This window comes from Suncus etruscus, chromosome 3, assembly GCF_024139225.1.
Source record: "Suncus etruscus isolate mSunEtr1 chromosome 3, mSunEtr1.pri.cur, whole genome shotgun sequence".
NCBI lineage: Eukaryota > Metazoa > Chordata > Mammalia > Eulipotyphla > Soricidae > Suncus > Suncus etruscus.
In genome coordinates this window covers 19,846,704-19,860,480 of record NC_064850.1, presented here as the reverse complement: position 1 = coordinate 19,860,480, position 13,777 = coordinate 19,846,704, and the positions used below count along the sequence as shown (strand labels likewise).

At 45.1% G+C, this 13,777-nt stretch overlaps 3 protein-coding genes across 3 annotated transcripts in view; 1 reads left to right on the top strand and 2 right to left on the bottom strand.

Moving 5' to 3' along the window:
* The window catches only part of TTLL5 (tubulin tyrosine ligase like 5), a 310,256-nt gene that overhangs the window by 113,066 nt on the left and 183,413 nt on the right, over positions 1 to 13,777 (bottom strand). The window lies entirely within an intron of this gene.
* LOC126004088 (peroxiredoxin-1) overlaps positions 1 to 13,777 on the top strand; it is a 1,184,503-nt gene that overhangs the window by 992,534 nt on the left and 178,192 nt on the right. The window lies entirely within an intron of this gene.
* VASH1 (vasohibin 1) overlaps positions 1 to 13,777 on the bottom strand; it is a 967,981-nt gene that overhangs the window by 876,732 nt on the left and 77,472 nt on the right. The gene's annotated exons all lie outside the window — the stretch shown is intronic.

Sequence of the window (13,777 nt, the reverse complement as noted above, 5' to 3'; positions counted from 1 at the left end):
TGTGCCTGCCTAGGAACCTTATCGCTTTTCACTTTCCTTTTCATGCACTGACCAAGTTCTGGGTTTTTACTGCACATCTGGGCCAACCACTAGGTCTGCGCTGCCTTGTCTCGGATGGCAGCTATGAGCCACAGGTGGGTAGCTGGATCTTGGGGTTCATTTGACACCTGAGAAAGTGCAGTTCTCATTTTCCTGTTAATATCCCACAAGTGGTATACTGGACAGCACCCATTGGGTCACTTATTCCTCCCAAATGTACTCAACCCTCTCACAGAGCACTACACAAAGCTAAGCACGTGCTCAGCCTGCAAAACACTCATACTTGAATGCAAGAGGGAAGACAAATTAGGCAACCACCAGGAATGGTGCCACAGGAGAGGTGAACAGATGGGACCAGAACTTGGAGCAGGGACACGCCACAGAGGTAGGGGGCGCCAGTGAGCCTAGCTGATGAAGAGCATTTGAGGAGCAAGAAAGGGCAGCGAAGAACAAGGTGAAGGGGCTGGAGCAGTGAGCACCGACACTGGACTGCTTGCACAGTGGATTCCTCCTATTCCCAAGCATCTTCTGGGTGAGCTCCTATCTCAGGGGTGGAGTGGTGTGGGGGTGAGGGAAGCAGGATGGGGAAAGAATGGTTTGTTCTCTGCCTTTTCCTCTGCTTCCATGCCCTGCCCCGACCCCGCCACCCCTGGCCAGGAAGGGACTTCAATTTGGAGGACAAGGAAGAACAGCAGAAGGTCCAAAGCAACAGGAAGAACTAGGTTCAGGAAGAGGGGTGGCAAGCATCCCCCTCGTCTTTGGGAAGGATTACAAAGGCCCATTCTCTAGAAATGAGCACTGGGCACTCAGCCAGGGCTTTTGGGAACCTGAGTCCAGTGGATAAGCAACAGAAGGAGACGAAATCCTGCTGATACCCACTTGGGAGAGGAGGGAAGATGGCAGAAAGGCCACGCTGACCCTGACCGAGTCCTGGAAGAAAAAAGGAGTATGGGCCTGAGGACACAACAGAGATGCAGGATGTTCTTTCTGCCTTTCTTGACTTAGTACAGTGCTGTTAAGTGCCTGCTGATTTCCAGAGTGCGGGGATACAATACAGGACAAGTGACACTTGGCTAAGATGACAAAAACACACAGTGAATGACAGGCTATCTGCGGTGTGAGCAACAGCACAGCAGGAAAGGCACATATCTTGCATGCAGCTGACCTGGGTTCGAACTCCAGCATCCCATATGGTTGCCAGAGCACCACCTGGACTAATTCCTAAGCGCAGAGCCAGGAGTAAATGCCTGAGCATCACCAGGTGTGGCACACTCCCCCAGCACCCCCCCCCCAAAGGACACATAGTATGTGGAAGGGCTTGCAGGAGGCAGTGGGGTGGGGGAGTCCACGGGCTTATTCAGAGCATGCATGAAGTTGGCTGGAACTGACAGTGAGGAAGAAGAGGAGGGAAGGGAGCTGGGCCAGGGCCAGCTGCTCTCCTTGGAAATCAGGCCAAGGTTTTTGTTTGCTTTCCTTTTTCACTTTTAAAACTGTGGCGTGTGTTAGAAAAGTCTTTTCACTTCTTCCTCTGACTTGTTTTAATTATCAAAGTTAACAAAATATCAATATAGGGGCCAGGGTTGTGGCGCAGTGGGAGAGTGCATGCCTGCTGAGCCAGGACCTGGGCTCCATCTCACACACCAAAAACAAAACAACAACAAAAAAAAAAAAAAACAAGGAAAAAACAAGCGGATATTTGGCCAAGAAAATAAGTCAATTTCAAAACAAACAAAATATCCCCAAAAAAACAAAACCCCCAAAATATCAATGAAGAAAAACTTCAGAATAAATAAAGGAAATTAAACCCAGACTCGAGAGCCAGGAGTCCAGCTGTGCCATATTCTCATTCTTGATTCGCCTCTTTATCCTGGTCAGCATAAGCCTGATGGCTAATCTGGTGCCATCTCCAATTTTTAAAACAATTTCTCAGCTGTAAACTGGAAGAAAGCAGGAAGCATGACTAATGGTTCCACCTTGGCCCTCATGCCAATGCCTTACCTTTCAATTACAGGAACCCAAAGCTCTCATTTCTACAACTTAAAGCACTTGATTTTAGTTTTGGCTACTTGTAACCAAGTGTTGTGACTGAAATATTACTTCAACCAGGAACTCTGCTTCACCCCTGAAAGTGCATTTAACACCTGGAAGCTCTCCTCCTTCCCCCAGCACCCTGCCTTCACCTGCCTGTACAGAACTGAATACTTAATTGAAGTCTCCCTTCCTCTGAAGAGCTTTAGTCTCCCCCAATGCCTGTTGAACCTTTCTGAAGTGGAAAGGTCCCCCTTTAATCACAAACAATAAGAGTAAAATTAAAAATAATAAAGGAAAAGGTAAATGAGAAGAGCTTGCTCAAAGGCAACATATAAACAAAACAAACGAAGAGGGTTGGAGAGATAGTAGAGTGGGGAAGACATTTGCCCTGCACACATTTAACTCTGATCCCATCTCTGGTTGACTCCTGGGCTCAGTGCTCATCTGTACAGGTCTGAGCACTGCCAGGTATATACCATCCAGAGAGAGGAGGAAGGAAAGAGGAGAGAGGAGAGGTGAGGGAGGGAGGGAGGGAGGGAGAGGCAGAGAGGGAGGGAGGGAGGGAGGGAGGGAGGGAGGGAGAGAGAGAGAGAGAGAGAGAGAGAGAGAGAGAGAGAGAGAGAGAGAGAGAGAATATGGGGAGGTATGGTTTGCATATACTGACCCAGGTTGAATCCCAGGCACCCAATATGACCCCCGCAAGCTCTACCAGGAACCAGGAATGATTCCTGAATACAGAGCTAGGAGTAAGCCTAACTTCTGAGTGTGGCCCCCAAACAAGCAAACAAAAAACCAAGGACACAGCACACACAGTAATTTTACTCAACAATTATAGAGGAACATTCAACATTCAATGTGGGTGTTTCAAGTGCTTTTTTCTAATGTCTGCAAGTGCATAAGACAGAAAGACAGAGAGGGAGGGAGGGAGAGTAGGGGAGGGAGAGAGAAGGAAAGGGAGCGAGAGAAAGAGAGAGGAGGGAGGGAGGGAAGGGAGAGGCGGGGGACAGATATGCCTGTATTTGCCAGTAACTTTACATACAGCTCCTGAGAGAGGCTACTTTGGTAGCAGAACTATCCTACATCTTGATTGTGCTGGTGGTTACACAGCTGCATGCTCATAACTCATACAATTTCATACCAAAATAACTTCTCTGTACATAAATTTTACCATATATAAATGCTTTACTTAAAAAAATTTGGGGAAAGTAAAAGAAGAAAATGAAAATATACAGGGCCCTATGAGCTGGCCACATCTGCTCTATAAGCTGTGGCCCACACTCTGCCTCGTACAGATTCTGCCAGGCATGTGCAGTCTCCTGAGGAGCACCAGGGGCCTCTGTCCTTCAAGCCTCTCTTCCCCTGCAAACTCAGCTCCAATCCTGGAAGGGAAGTTCTGCACCTTCTCTGGTCAAAGCGATCAGTTTCTCTCCCGGCTTGTGCCATGTATAGCATAATTCTGTGATTCAACAAGCACAGAATGTGCTACAGTCACTGCATCCATAAACACAATGATCAATTTTTCTCTGGGCCAGAGACCCTGCCGAATACCATCTTCAGAATTCAAACTAGCATTTGCATCCAGGAGATACTTAGTGCATGTTAAAGGTTTAGGGATAAACACTGGATTCACTCCTGGAGGAGGCCATATCCCAGCTGGAATCTTTATAGTTTCTAGGGGCAGAGCCAGAAGTGAACACTGAATGCAGAGCCAGGAGTAAGTCCGGAGCACCATTGGGTGTAGCTCACCCTCCCACCAAATAAAATAAAATAAAACAAAACTAGACCAAACATGGCATTGATTATTACATTCAAAGCCAAATAAATAAAAATCTTACCTAGGTCATCTACATTTTTTTTGCTCAGAGGTTACTCTTGGCTCTGCACTCAAGAATTACTCCTGGTGGGATCAGGAAACAATATGGAATCACAGGATCAAATCTTGGTTGGCTACTTGCAAGGCAAAGGCCCTATGCCCTACAGGTTTTACTATTGCTCTGACACATTTCAACCTTTTTTAAAAGTAAATTAAAAAAAATTTATTTAGTTGTTTTTTGTTTTTTTTTTTTTTTGGCCACTCCCGGCAGTGCTCAGGGATTATTCCTGGATTTGTGCTCAGAAATCGCTCCTGGCAGGCACGGGGGACCATATGGGATGCTGGGATTCAAACCAATGTCAGTCTTGGGTCAGCCCCTTATAAGGCAAATGCCCTACTGCTGTGCTATCTCTCTGGCCCCAAAATATTATTTATATTTAAATTAAAATAAAACATGATATATAAAGCTATTAATAGGTGGGTTTTAGGTATATAATATTCTAGCACTAGATCCATCACCAGTGTTCCCAAGTTCCTTCCCATCCCCATCCTGCCACCTTGATGGACACAAAAGTCTGGTGGTGTAGTTTTGATCTCATGTTTTCAGCGCTGTGAGTCTGTTCTTTGGCTAGAGAACTATACCACTATACCACAATAATGAATATACCCCCATTATTGGTGTACTTGAGGCCCTTGCCTTCTCTTTAACATCTTCCTTCTACCTGTTCCTTCTCTGTCCTCCTCCCTCTACTCTGGAGTGAAGTGTGAACTAGGCATATTTCCTTTCATATATATTTCATTCCCTTGTTCAGTTATTCTACATATCACAGAGGAGTGTATCATCCAGTGTTTGCTTTTCTGACTTACTTTATTCAACGAGCTTTCTTTCAGATCAAATAATTTCACTGTTCCTTCAGATGCATATTATCCCATTGTGTGTATATATCACATCTTCACAATAATTTTTGTTGTTACATTTTTATTTTTTGGTGACTCCCAGAAATGTTCAGGGGTTACTCCTGCTCTGCACTCAGGAATCACTCCTGGAAGTGCTATGGGGACCATGTGGAGTACTGGGATCAAACTCGGTCAGCTATATTCAATGCAAGTGCCCTACCTGCTGTACTAGCTCTCTAGTTTCTCAATAATTTTAAACATGAAAAACATTCTTTTTGTCCCTCTGAAGCAGAAGAATGGTCCAATTAGGATAACAATTTTACCAGGCATATCATATGAGGTGACATCCTCCATTCCAAAGCACTCAGATGCTTCTTCCTTTCCCTCTCCAGCTTTACCTTCATCTCCCAAAGATAATTTGGCTCTATATTTAAATAACCTTCTTTGACCAGAGGGAGCTTGGACCATACTTAGAAGTGCTCTGGAACTAGTCCTAACTCTGCGACCCCTGGTAGGGGATCCTATGCTATACAGGGGATGGGACCAGACTTGACTGTGCACAAAGCAAGTGTCTTAATCCCAGTACTACCCCACTGGCCCTTACACATCTCTTAAGTTTTGCTTGGCCTTTGTTTTGGTTTTGGGTCACATTCAATGGTCTTGGGGGGGTTATTTCTGACTCTGCACTAAAGAATTAGTCCTGGAAGTACTCAGGGGAACCTATGGGATGCCAGTGTTGAACCTGGGTTGATTGTGTGCAAGGCAAGTGCTCTACCCACTGTACTATGGCACTGACCTAATTTTGCTTTTCTTAGCTACCTTTCTTTGGAACACTTTAATGGTGGATAATACTTTGATAGGTAGGCACTCATTTCATAGGAAAAAAAATCACATGCATGCCCAACATTACTCAGGCTCTGAGGACTTCGCCTGCCTGAGGGAGCAACCATCTGCATCTAAGCCATGAGCCTAGGAAGAGGCTTTGTGCCTAACTGAGTAGAAAAGCAGCAGGAATTTCAGATAGAAGGAAGGCCTTTAAGCCCCTCCTCATCGAGGGGAAAGAATGGTGAGAGCTAAGACTCAGGAGGAGGAAGGTGAGGTAAACTTTACAGGGAAGAAGGGAGGAGGAATAAGGGGGTGCAACAACCCTTTCACACAACACAGATCCACAGTTTCTTTTATGCAACTCCCGCCCACCCCCAAAAACCCAAATGGTTTTCTTTTTTGTGACTGTGCTTGTTGGCCAGAGCGTGTTGTTTATATAACAGGATGAAGTACAAAATTATAAGCTCCAAACTCCTCCAGAGAAAAGCTCTCCCAAAAAGCTAGACCCCCAGGATGGATGGAAAATATGAGTGTTTATTGGCTGGAACACTGAGCGGCAATGGAAATTTCAACATTCAGAGAAGATAGCAGAGAGGAAGGGCCTATTGAGTAAAAGAGGTCACCCTCCACGCCGGGGTCAGGGAAAAGAAGGCTCTGGCCAGCCTCACCCCAGCAGTGGCGCATCTCTGAGCATGAGCGCGGGCGCGGGTTGGCTTTCCTGATGCCAGTGAGTGGGGGGTTCAAAATACCCTCTTCCACCCGAGTCTGGCTTTCTTTTATTTTCTTTGTGGGAAGAAGACTATATACTATCAAGAACCTACCCCCCAAATCAGCCCCTGGCATGGACTACTTTTATAAACAGAGTTCAGTCCAATCTCAGAAGCACTTCGTAAGGAGGCTGTTGTTTGGATATTTATTTATTATTTTTTTGAAGGTCTGGGAATTAAACCCAAAGTTTTTGCATGCAAAGTATGTTCTTCACTGTGCAGCTATGAGCCCCTATCCCACCCTGTGATATCTGAAGATCTAGACAGATAGAGGAGTGAGAGCTCAGAGACGCTCACTGGCCCAGTGTCACAGATTAAAAGAAAGAGGACTGGGACCGGAGAGATAGCATGAAGGTAAGGTGTTTGCCTTCCATGCAGAAGGACAGTGGTTCGAATCCCAGCATCCCATATGGTCCCCCGAGTCTTCCAGGAGCGATTTCTGAGTGTAGAGCCAGGAGTAACCCCTGAGCACTGCCGATGTGACCCAAAACCCCACCAAAACAAAGAAAGAAAGAGGACTCCAAAGTCTCTCCTCTCTACTCCTTTGTGATTCTTCTGGGCAGGGTATCAGCCCTTGGAAGGTAAGATGCTGTGAAAGAAACAGAAACACTTAAGACTAGTTAGGTTCATGGGCCAGAGCAATAGCACAGCAGGTAAGGCATTTGCCTTGGATGAGGCTGACCTGAGACAGACCTGGGTTCAATCCGAGGTATCCCATATGGCTTCCCCGAGCCTGCCAGAAGCAATATCTGAGTGCAGAGGCAGGAGTAACCCCAGAACACTGCTGGGTGTGGCCTCCAAATTTCAAAATAAATAAATAAATATAGACTAGGCTCTGAATAACTATTTTTTACCCAGAGGACAGAAGCAAAGCTTTACCACTTTGGTCACTGAATAATTCTTGCAAAACGCTGAATTAAAGTGATAGTACCAGTGGGTAGGGAACTTATGTTACATGCAGCCAACATGCGGTTGATCCCCAGCACCACCTCACCAAGAGTGATCTCTGAGCAGTCAGGAGTAAGCCCTAAGTATCACTAGGTGTGATTAAAAGAGGGTGTTTGCCTTGCATCGACCTGGGTCCGATCATCAGCATCCCAAAGGGCCTCCCCAGCACTGCCAGGCGTAATTTCTCAGATTAGAACCAGAATTAATCTCTGAGCACCACCAGGTGTGGCCCGGAAATAATTTAAAAAACAAATCAGAAGCCAAGGAAATAGTACAATGAGAAGGGTGCCTTGCCTTGCATGTGGTTGACCAGATTCAATCTGTGGCACCCATATTGTCCACCAAGTCCCATCAGCAGTGATCCTGAGCATAGAGCCAGGAGTAAGCCATGAACACCATTACTAGAAATGGAACAAAATTAAAACACAATATATATATATTTTTGGGGGGGGATTTTGGGGTCAAAAGTGAAACTACACAGGGGCTACTCCCTGTTCTGTGCTCAAGTATATTTCCTGGTGGGGCTCAGGGAACCATATGGAATACTGGGGGTTGGATATCTATCCATACTGCCTGCATGCATAACAAACACCTTATCATCTTTCTGGTCCTAGGCTCTCTTTTAAATCCTTATATACCTCTTCTTGTGTTTTGGTAAAAAACAAACAAACAAAAAACCCTTAAGTTTAAATGTGCCAGATAGTAATTTTTGTGCATCTGCTGCAGATGTATTAAGTATATTCCGTTTTTGTGCAACTGTGCTCTAAAAGTATCTCATCTTGCAAGATGGCAGCTTTTAAGCCATCCATCACTTCTTCCTCAGCCCATTCTGATTCCTGTCTCCCTAAGGATCCTGCGGATCCTGATCAAAAAGCAAGCATGCAGGCTAGTTCTCTTGTAATTGTCTTACTTTCTTCTCATAATCTCTCCAAGATTCATTCATGTGACTGGATTAAATTCACACACACACACCCCACGTTCTGATTCTTTCTGCTAATTGCTTGTGCTGTAAAGTAAGTTCTCTGCCACCTATGACTGGCACTGCTGTTCATTATTCCATATGTGTATCTGTCTCCTTTTCCTGATGATTTCTAGTGAGCTAATACCAGGTCTTGCAAATCTTTCATAGCCTTCCCAGCACCCATGCCTTGCTGAGAGTATGGACAGTATGGATATCATGTGACCAGGGACCATTTCCTATTATTGCTCACAATACCCCAAGGACAAACCAATGCTTGGCGTACTGAAAATGAAAAGGACCTATTTTTAGATTTAGTTTTTGGCCACACTTGGTGATATCTAGGGGCTACTCCTGTGCTCAGAAATGGGCCCTGGCAGTGTTCAGAGAATCATGTGATGTAGGGGACTAAACCTGGGCTTCCTGAAAAGCATGTGCATATCCTGTTCAGTTATCTCTCTGAAACCCTCCCCCACCAAAGACATATTTTTAAAAGAAAGTAAGATTGAAGAAACTGAGACAGACAGACAGACCACCAGCAGAGTCCTCTTTGTGACTCAGAAGAGCTGTTTTCACCCCAGGTCAGTTCAACCTAAGAAGAGTGTAGCTACTCTGTTTTTCCTCCATGGCCACACATTTCTTCTAGTCAATGAGTCACACTGCAACACATAAAAATCACCACCACACTGGAATGGCCACAATAGGAATGGGAGGCAGAACCCTACCACTATTAATGAATGAAGATTATAGTTCTGAAGACCCAACTAGTATCAGCAGCCATCTACATAGCCTCTCTGACAAGGATTTTAGAGGGGAAATGTTGAGAATTTTTTTTAGAAAAAATTTTTGCGGGGAGGGGGTCACACCCAGTGGTGCTCAGGGGTTACTCCTGGCTCTGTGCTCAGAAATCATTCCTGGCAGGCATGGGGGACCACCTGGGATCCCGGGATTTGAACCACTGTCAGTCCTGGATCAACTACGAGCAAGACAAATGCCCTATCACTATGCTATCTCTCCAGCCCCCTGAATTTTCAAGGCATTCAAAGAAACCATGGAATGGACAGCCAGTAAGACTATAGAGGATATGAGAGTAGAAATGAGAAAATATAAATATTATGACTGAAAACCTTGGTAGACAAAATGAAAAACTCACTGAAAGGACTTACTAGTAGAGTAAAGCTGCTGAGAACAGAATCAGTGAGCATGAAGATGAGCTGCATAGCACCTCCAGATAACAGCAGAAGATAGAAAATAATCTTAAAATAAAAAGATGGTTTTTAAAAAGTCCTCAAAATAAATGAACATGTGATACTAGAACACTGGGATAAAATCAAACAAGACAAAACAAAACAATAATAAAAATGAAAAAAAAAATACAGAGAAAGCATAAAAATCACTGGGTCTCAGAAAGCCGGAAGAAAATTCCATTGAAGAAGCAACAGTTAAAGACATCATTGTTAGCAAGCTCCCAGAGCTGGAGTACATTCTGGATGCCTAGAGAGTACCAGTTAAAAGAAAGTCCTCCATAACAAATCAAACAAAAAACCCAACCCAGGCACATCCTAGTCACAATGATGAAAACAGAAAACACTTAGAATACTGAAAGCAGCAAGATAAAAAAAGAAAATTACATATAAAGGAGCATCCTTAATACTTACAGTAGATTTATCACAAGCAACCCTTCAAGCCAGAAGGCAGTGGTGGGATATAGTGAAAAAAAAATCAATAAAATGAACATTTCACCAAGAATATTTGACCCAGCCAGACTTTCATTCAGAACTGAAGGAAGGATATACTGATTCATAGAAAACAATAGCTCAGGAACTTTACAGATTCAAGAAATCAGAGATCTAGGTCATTTGTAAAAAATTAAAGTAAAAGAAGAGAAACATCAATTAAATAAAAAACAAAATATCTAAAAACCTTGCTCTGAAACTATGTAAAGCCAAATATCATATTTTTGTTTGTTTTAACCACACTTGTAGGTCTTTGAAGTGTGGGGAGTAGGAGATCATTCCTGGTGGTGCTTGGGAGACCCTATAGTCCCAGGGATTGAATCAGGGCCTTCTGCAAACAAGCCTACACTCAACCCATTGAGCCACTGCTCCAGCAGATTCTTAATAATTTATTCCTAAAGATTAAAAGGCAAAATAACAAGGTGAGAAAACACATGGCCTGAACTTTCAAGATCTATTTTTTTTGGGGGGGGGGGTCACACCTGGCAGTACTCAGGGGTTACTCCTGGCTCTATGCTCAGAAATCGCTCCTGGCAGGCTCAGGGGACCATATGGGATGCCAGGATTTGAACCACCGACCTTCTGCATGCAAGACAAATACCTTTACCTCCATGCTATCTCTCTGGTCCCAACTTTCAAGATCTTAGGCTACAATATACCCATTTTCTAGAAAGAATGTAAAGGAATAACATATGATGTTCTTGTAAATAGAGTTTGGTCACGGCAGACAGCCTATACCTGGATATCTTTCCCAATTATAAAGAGTAGGAGAAAAAAAAAAAATCAGTCCTCCCCATTGTACCTTCCACATCGAGGAACAGACAAATCCCCAGGTTCCGTGTACAATTAAAAAGAAAAAAATAAAACCCATAAGGAAGGATAAAAATAATTCAATGACAAACGCTGGAAAAACATACAAAGGGGCAGAAGCCAGACATTCGTGGGATTCCCTGACAGCTCGATCCACAAGGAAGGGCTGGACTGGAAAAATCCAGAGCCTCAGGCTCCTGCCAAGCTGTCTGAGGCCCTGTCCTTCCCAAATCATTCCAAGCAGCAGCCAAGACTTCACAATAACCCTTCCAGGTCTCCCAGAGAAAGACACACTTGCTGTGAACCCAGAGAGCACAGCTCACCTAGACAATGGTCGCTAAGGCCCAGCCCCACCCCAAGGTGACAGCAGTGAAGTATCAGAGCTTGGCTGCCTCTGCACCTCTCCTCAGTCTCTCAGCAGCTTCTATGTGCCCAGAACACAGAGACTTCAAAGGCAGCCTGAGAAAACCAACCTATTTCACTGGCTAAAGAAAGCACAACACCTCAGCTTTAAGACCACCAAAAAACCAAAGATGATGCCTTGGAGAAATGGGGTGGTCATGAGCACTTGGCCCCAGCACGCAGAGAGCCCGTGGTGTAGCCCTAAATCGAACTGGCTCAGAGGTGCACCTCAGCCTCCTCACCATGTGACTGTGTTTGGCCCTGACTAACTTTCTCTTCTGGAGAATGGCCTGCAATTAATCTCACTTATTACCTCTGAAAAGTAACAACAGGGGGAAGGCTGGCCAAGTCCAACTCCAGAGTGTCTGGGGAACTGCAGCTCTGTGGCCAACCTCAGGCTGTCTGGGTGAGCCGTGGGCTCTCTGCCTTCCTCTCCCACAACAAAGCTTGCCCAGGGACTCCAGACAGACCAGAGGGACCAGGGGATTTGAGGAGCTGGGCTGAGCTCACACTGACCCAACGGGACACAACAGCCCCCGGGGCTACATTTGAGCTGGTTTCAAAAGAGCGGGGGAAGAACAAGGTTGTCTGGTGAGAACTTGTGTGATCCCTGAGATGGAGAACAATAGCAATACTGCAGGGAAATGAAAAAATAACACTATCTGTAGGGCTTGTGTGAGTCAACCCTTTTCATTCCTGTGGCTATCAAGCCATAGAATCATCTAATACGCATGTGAAAAGTCCAGGCAGCCGTGGGATCCACTTTACATGTCTAACTGTTCACAGGTCAATCCCAAGTGAAACAACCCGTTCCTATTTGTCAGATGGAATCCACAATTGCTATTGTAGAAAGAGCAGGAGGAGAACCTGGTATTTACTGAGTAGTTGCTTCCAGGGAGCCAAGTGCTTCTGGGATCATCTGGAAGCTTTTAGAACATGCCAGTATTTCACAGGTATGAGTATGCTGACCCATAAAAAGATGAAATGCATAATAAAGGCCACTCAGTGTCAGTAATAAATAAAATAAAGCCAGTGATAAAACTCACCTCTCTAAGCTTCTATTCCCACCTTTATTAAACTTCATTGCCCTAACTATTGAGAGCTACTACAGAAACCACCACAAAACAGTGACTGATCAGGTGACAGAGGCCAACTGGGCTGCGGAGCTATGAAGAATGGCTGCTGGGGGAGCCTGGCTGGGTCCCACATCAAAGCCAAAGCCGGAAGGACTGCTGAGACTCAGGGCTGCATTAGTGGGGGATCCCTAGGAACAATACCTGGGGTCCTACATGGAACTGGAAACCCAAGCCAAGTCCCAGGCTATGTGACAATCAGAGATTACCTGGGGCAGAACAGAGCCAGAGTCCCAGGCCTGGCTTGGATGCAAATGGGATCTAAATTTGTGCCTTTGCCCTGAAGAACAGGTGAAGGAAGCGATGACTGCTGTGGGGAATCACTGACCCAAAAAAAGGAGAAACCCTCTTTGCTCTGGTGGGAGCAGGGGCTGCTTTTTGGAGTGAGCGGATGACTCTAGGGCAGCTCCAAATAGTCTGGTCTAGCAGGCAGCCAGTGGCAGGCTAGGCTGAGGAGCTGGTTGACCTTGACTGAGCAGCTCTACTTTTCTGGCCCTCAGCACTTACAGGCACTCGCAAGAGAAGACTAGACAGACACAGCTTTTCTTCTTTTCCCAGCCTCCATTTACAAGGCTGAAACACGTTCACAATCTACCTCTCCCAAACTGTAGTTCTGCCATTTTTCTTAGGGTTTGGGAAACAGTTGTAGCCTTGTCCGGCAGACAATACACCCAAGTTTTGGCAAGGAAAGTGTTTTCCAGAGAAACAAAGCTCTGACTGTAAAATGAAACATTTGGAATTCTTTTTTTTATGTGGCAAAGAAAGTGAGATGGCATAAAGAGAAATTCTTTTTAATGACCTATGTTTAGGAGAGCAGTCATGCTGTAGCAGGCCAGCCAACCAAAGGCAAACTCAGAGTAATGGTGCAGTGGGGCCCCTTTACTCCTATTCTCAGGTGAGAATGCTCTCAGCTCAGGACAGTGATGCTCATGGATGCTCCACCTGAATGTGCTGAGGAGCTGATGCTTTGGAGCTTCCTAGCTCAGGTTAGCGACTTCCCACATCAGTCTCTGACGTGAACCCAGCAGCCCCTGGAATGCCAGAGAAGAGTCCTCTGTGCTCAGACCTTCATTCACCTCAAGATAAGGAAGCAGGACCAAGAGACAGCTGGTGGGCAAGGCCAGTCTATGGGTAGGGATGAGTGGTAGAATTTGGAAAGTCAGTATTTCAGCCCATCAGAACATTTGGCTGCAGTCACTGCATTATTTTCTAGCTCCTCTGACTCCTGGATCAGGCTATGAAAGACAGACTTAAAAGCCACCAAAGCAAGATGTTATCAGGGTATCCACTTCTCACAGCTTATTCACATTAGACTAAAATAATGAAGACTAGGAACCAATACTGTGCACTCCTGTTTGAGCTCACCAGCTGCTTTCTTTATGGCCAGAATTGATTTGGATTTTGCCTTAACTACATCA